Consider the following 5407-nt stretch of genomic DNA (forward strand, 5'->3'; position numbering starts at 1 on the left):
TGCACCGATCAATCATTACTCAGTCCCGTGAGTTCGCGTTGCCTAATCTCAGGTTGGGACTTGCATCTTCTCATTTACAACATTGTGTGCTGAATATTTATCTTCTCACACAAACTTCCACATAGATAAAATTTGAGATCATCGGTTACATGTCGTAACCCTACCATTCGAACACTCACTTCAGTGAGTCAACCTTATGTTGTTTGGTACATAAGAGCAGCGAGGTTTTATTCATCATGATAGATCCATTTACGCATGTTAGGTTTTATCATTAAATGGTTATATATTAATGGTACTAACAATGGAAATTGACGTCATGTCTTTGCATAACCCTTACTCATCGAGGAAACTCATATTGTCCTGGCATTAAACTCAAATTTAATAGGAATTTAATAGATTGATTTTCAATGATCATCACATCGTCAAAAACCACTGCTTTAGCATGTCTTCATAATTGTCTATGCGCATGTCGTATTATTCGTATCCCAATTTATCATGAAGACTCTACAACCGTCAAAATCAAGAGATTCATGTGTATGTGTGATAAAGGCACTTACTGCCACATCATGCAGAGTCCTCGGACATCCACTACCACTTAAACCATTCAAAATTGTTAAGTTACCCAAGGATCTTATTTGCCACACCTGTTACAATGATGCTCTTTCTTACGTAACTCTAAGTTTTGACTTATTCTAAGAGATTCTCATTTGGTGATATTAACATCATCGGTCTTCTGAATTTAATATTAGTCATAACCTGTTTGGCATTTTGCAAAGTCAAGAAATGATTCACTTCTCATCCTCATGCTCTATCCTTCATACCTCACTTGTTAGCAACAGCTTCGCACGTGAACAGTTTTGGCCCAAGGACTTATGTCCTAATAATAGTCAAAACGAAATTTAATTTATTGGTTTTCATTACCATGTAACATTGTTGATCAAATGTCACCCGATGATTCAAAGATCTTTCACTCGATCTTTCTTCAATTGTAACCTATGAAATACGAATACTCTGTTTATCAAAATTTTCTACACAACATTTCATTGTGCAGTCCTCTCGAGATTTGTGAATAAAGAGTATTTCCAAAATTTTCTATCATTTATGCAAAAAAAAAATTTATTTAGATCATATACATATATATATATATATATATATATATATATATATATATATATATATATATATATATATATGATGTGTGTGAGGTGGTGTATAAAATACTATTAATTTTTTTTGCTGAAAATACTATTAAATACGATACAATTTTACACAAGATATTTATTTATTTATAGAATGGATATACCTAAACCTTGCTACAACACTTATAGGCAGTGTACCTAATCGTACAGTAGTGTAGTTTTTAGTAAGTCCGGTTCGTTCCACAGGGATCTTTTAAACAAGCTTAACGCTATATTTTTAAAAACTATAATTGTAAAAATACAAAAATATATAAGAAATATTATTATTATAAAAAGGGGGTTTTTACCGTTTAATGACCGGTTTGTCGATTTTTAAACTTAAGTCGCAGTTAAAACCTAATGTAAAATATTAAAAATAACTTAATTTAAAGCATAAAGTAAATAACGATAATGAAAGTGCGATAAAATAAAATTGCGATAATTAAAAGGTACGATAAATGACAATAAATTAAAGTGCGATAATTAAAAGTGCAATTACATATGAAATATATAAATTATGCTTATTTAAACTTCCGTAATCATGATGTTTGACGTGTTGATTTTAGTTTATTACCATGGGTTAATTGTCCATTGTCCTGGATTATTCAATATGTCCGTCTGGTTTTTGTCCATAACAGTCTATCAGTCATAAATATAAAGTACGAGTGTCCCGTCAAATTATCCTTATATCCGAAGTCAAATATTCCAACTAATTGGGGACTTAAACTGTAACAACGTTTTAATACTTTGTTTAATAATTACACCAGGATATCGACTGCGTGTAACCCAAGGTTTTAATACTTTGTTAACCATTACGCCAAGTGTCCTTGTACATAATTTCACCCTTGTTTTAATAAGTCTATTAACTATTAATCCATTCCCGTGTCCGGTTAAATGAACGATTATTCGTACATATAAATATCCCACCCATCGTGCCCGATCGAGTGTATATGGTTATTTATAGGTACGTCCAATTGTAAATCTTTATATTAAATTAACAAACTATCATTTAATTAAAAATATATAAAGCCCATTGATAGCCTATAGTCTAATTTCCACAAGTGTAGTTCTTTTGTCCAAACCCCAATTATGGTATAAAGCCCAATTACCCCGTCTTAATATTTTAGCCCAACATCATGATTACTTCGTCTTAAATAAGCATAATAATAACTTAGCTACGAGTCATTAAATTAAAAAGGTTGAATATAACTTACAATGATTAAAAATAGCGTAGCGTTACACGGACAGAATTTCGACTTACACCCTTACAACATTCGCTAACATACCCTTATTATTAGAATTTAAAATTAATTAAAATTAAAATTAAAATTATATATATATATATATATATATATATATATATATATATATATATATATATATATATATATATATATATATATATATATATATATATATATATATATACGTTTGATAGATAGAGAGATGGATGGATGATATTTATTCGACCAAAAACTGCGAAATTTATAGATGTGGCCGATATTTCAGGGTCATGCGATCGCATGGCTTTGATGCCTGATTTCCATGTGATCGCATGGAGGTAGGTATCAGCTCACACTCATTTGTTTTCTTGTTTCATGTGCATAGTTGACTTGTAATTTTAGGTCCGTTGCGTCGAGCGTTGAGAGTTGACTTTGGTCCCGGTTCCGGATTTTCGAACGTCCTTGCGTCTAATTTAATATCTTGTACTTTGCGTTTCGCGTCTTGTACTCTTGTAATTTTGAGACGTTTCTCATCAATAATTGGAACCACTTTGATTGTATTTTGTACTTTTGAGCTTTTTGGTCGTTTGCGTCTTCAATTCGTCAAATCTGTCTTTTGTCTTCACCTTTTATTATTTAAACGAATATCACTTGTAAATAGAACAATTGCAACTAAAAGCTTGTCTTTCTTGAGGGATAATGCTATGAAATATATGTTCGTTTTTAGCATTATCAAATATTCCCACACTTGAGCGTTGCTTGTCCTCAAGCAATATAATCTTGAAATAAAAATACTAGAATCACTTCTTTATTCTTCACACTTTGTACACCAGTGATTTCTATACGGCGGTATAAACAATGGTAGTAACGTTGTGGTTTACTGTCCCACATGACTATGAAAATTTAGATCCTCAAGGAAATTGGATATTTATGAAAACATTTGATCTTTTGAAAATTCAATCTAGCTTTTACCCTAGATAAGTTTTCCGGAATAACCCTTCACCGGTGTTTGCAAAATGTTTTTGTGGGTTTGGTGGGTTTCAGATTTGAAAATTTTAGCTCAAAACTTGCGGTTTTGTGTCACCCACTTCCTAACCTTGTATTGGGTAAACAACACGTCCAGTATACTTGCTCCGTATATTACCTTTCGGTAAACTATCGTCCGGTTGTAAAGGAAAGCGTTGAACAAGCAACTGTTAAAGCAATGTCCCCTAACATGCTTTTAATTATGGTTTATAACGTGTCGGATGCAATTACTATCCTTGGTAGGAGCAATAGTAAAGCTCACCCTTATTGTTTTTCGGTCTGGCACAAGGTCCTGTCTTTGACCATACTATGCAACCACCGTTCTTACGGTTGATACCCGATTTGGTTCAGGTGACCTGATGAATTCCAGGTAAATTCCTAGGATTTTACGTTCAATGGTAATGAACGCATTAAAAATGGGTTTTCAGAAAACAAATCGGTTTGTAATTTTGATCAAAATATTTTCTCGTTCAAACTCGAGTTTAGATATCATCGAATTCCATGAGTTTGTAATTCTCAATCTTTAAGGTCAATCTCAAGGATTGAGCAATATCAATCTTAAAAGCTGATTTTTAATCTTTAAGGAGATTATCCTTTCTGGAGGTCTGATTCATTAGTCTTATCAAGCTATTTTGCATGGCGCCCTCCCCATTTTACGAGACAGATCCTCTAATGGTTAGGATAAGTCTGACAACTTGGCGACCCTATTTGATGCTAAGGTCCGTGAATTTCCAGCTGATTTTCGAGAAAACTTTTCAAGGTTTTTTGTAGACTCTACAACTGGTCTGGACGACAACTTCCTGACCTAAATCAAGAAGCGCGTGTCTTTTTCGGAAGACTTTACTTCCTTTTAATGATGGAATTAATTCATCATGTAGCTCCATTTTTCTTTCAAAGATATTACAAGAAATTGGGTAAAACTGATAAAATTGTCCAAAACAAAAGTATCTTCAATTATTTGTACAAAAATATGTGATATATGTTTTTAAATAACTTGGTAAATTTTTCTCACACTTTGCTTTTATTTTTCTTTTTATTGTCCTCTATTCCATTTTAAATGAATTCTAACATTTTGGTTTGTTTCTCAATTTATGTCCTTTCCGAGGTAACAATAATTTCGGTGTTAACACCTAGTTTTATCGTTCATAAATATGTATAAACATGATTTTGAGTTCATTTAATTGAAAATTTTGAAAATTTTACTAGAATTGGGTAGTCAGTATATAACACTAGGGCTGTTCTTTATTATCAGAGAGCACTAGATTCTAATACAACTACTGCGTTACTAGTATTTTTTTAATGGTAACCAAGTGTTTAAATTAAAAAATTTTAAAAATTCGAAAGAATTTAACCTCTTCCCACACTTAAGATCTTGGAATGCCCTTATTTGCAAGAAATCAGTAACAATTTAAATTATTGAGGGTGATTCGCGTAGAAAAATGATTAAATTTTACCAAAGTTTCCAAACATATTGGCGTTTGTTTGTTGAATGATAAATTGAAAGGACCCGTTCATATACATTATAAACGATTCACAATAGTTGATTACATCGCGAGGTATTTGACCTCTATATGATACGCTTTACAAACATTGCATTCGTTTTTAAAAGACAAACTTTCTTTACATCAAAAATTGATGGCATGCATACCATTTCATATTACATCCAACTAAAATTGACTTAATATTAATCTTGATGAACTCAACGACTCGAATGCAACGTCTTTCAAAGTATGTCTTGAATGACTCCAAGTAATATCCTTAAAATGAGCTAATGCACAGCGGAAGAATTCTTTAATACCTGAGAATAAACATGCTTTAAAGTGTCAAACAAAAGGTTGGTGAGTTCATTAGTTTATCATAATCCATCATTTCCGTAATAGTAATAGACCACAAGATTTCAGTTTCTATAAATATTCGTACACTCGCAAGTGTATAAAAGTATTCTATAAGTTGTAGGCACCCGGTAACAAGCTTTAACGT

This window comes from Rutidosis leptorrhynchoides, chromosome 5, assembly GCF_046630445.1.
Source record: "Rutidosis leptorrhynchoides isolate AG116_Rl617_1_P2 chromosome 5, CSIRO_AGI_Rlap_v1, whole genome shotgun sequence".
In the NCBI taxonomy this organism is placed as follows: Eukaryota; Viridiplantae; Streptophyta; class Magnoliopsida; order Asterales; family Asteraceae; genus Rutidosis; species Rutidosis leptorrhynchoides.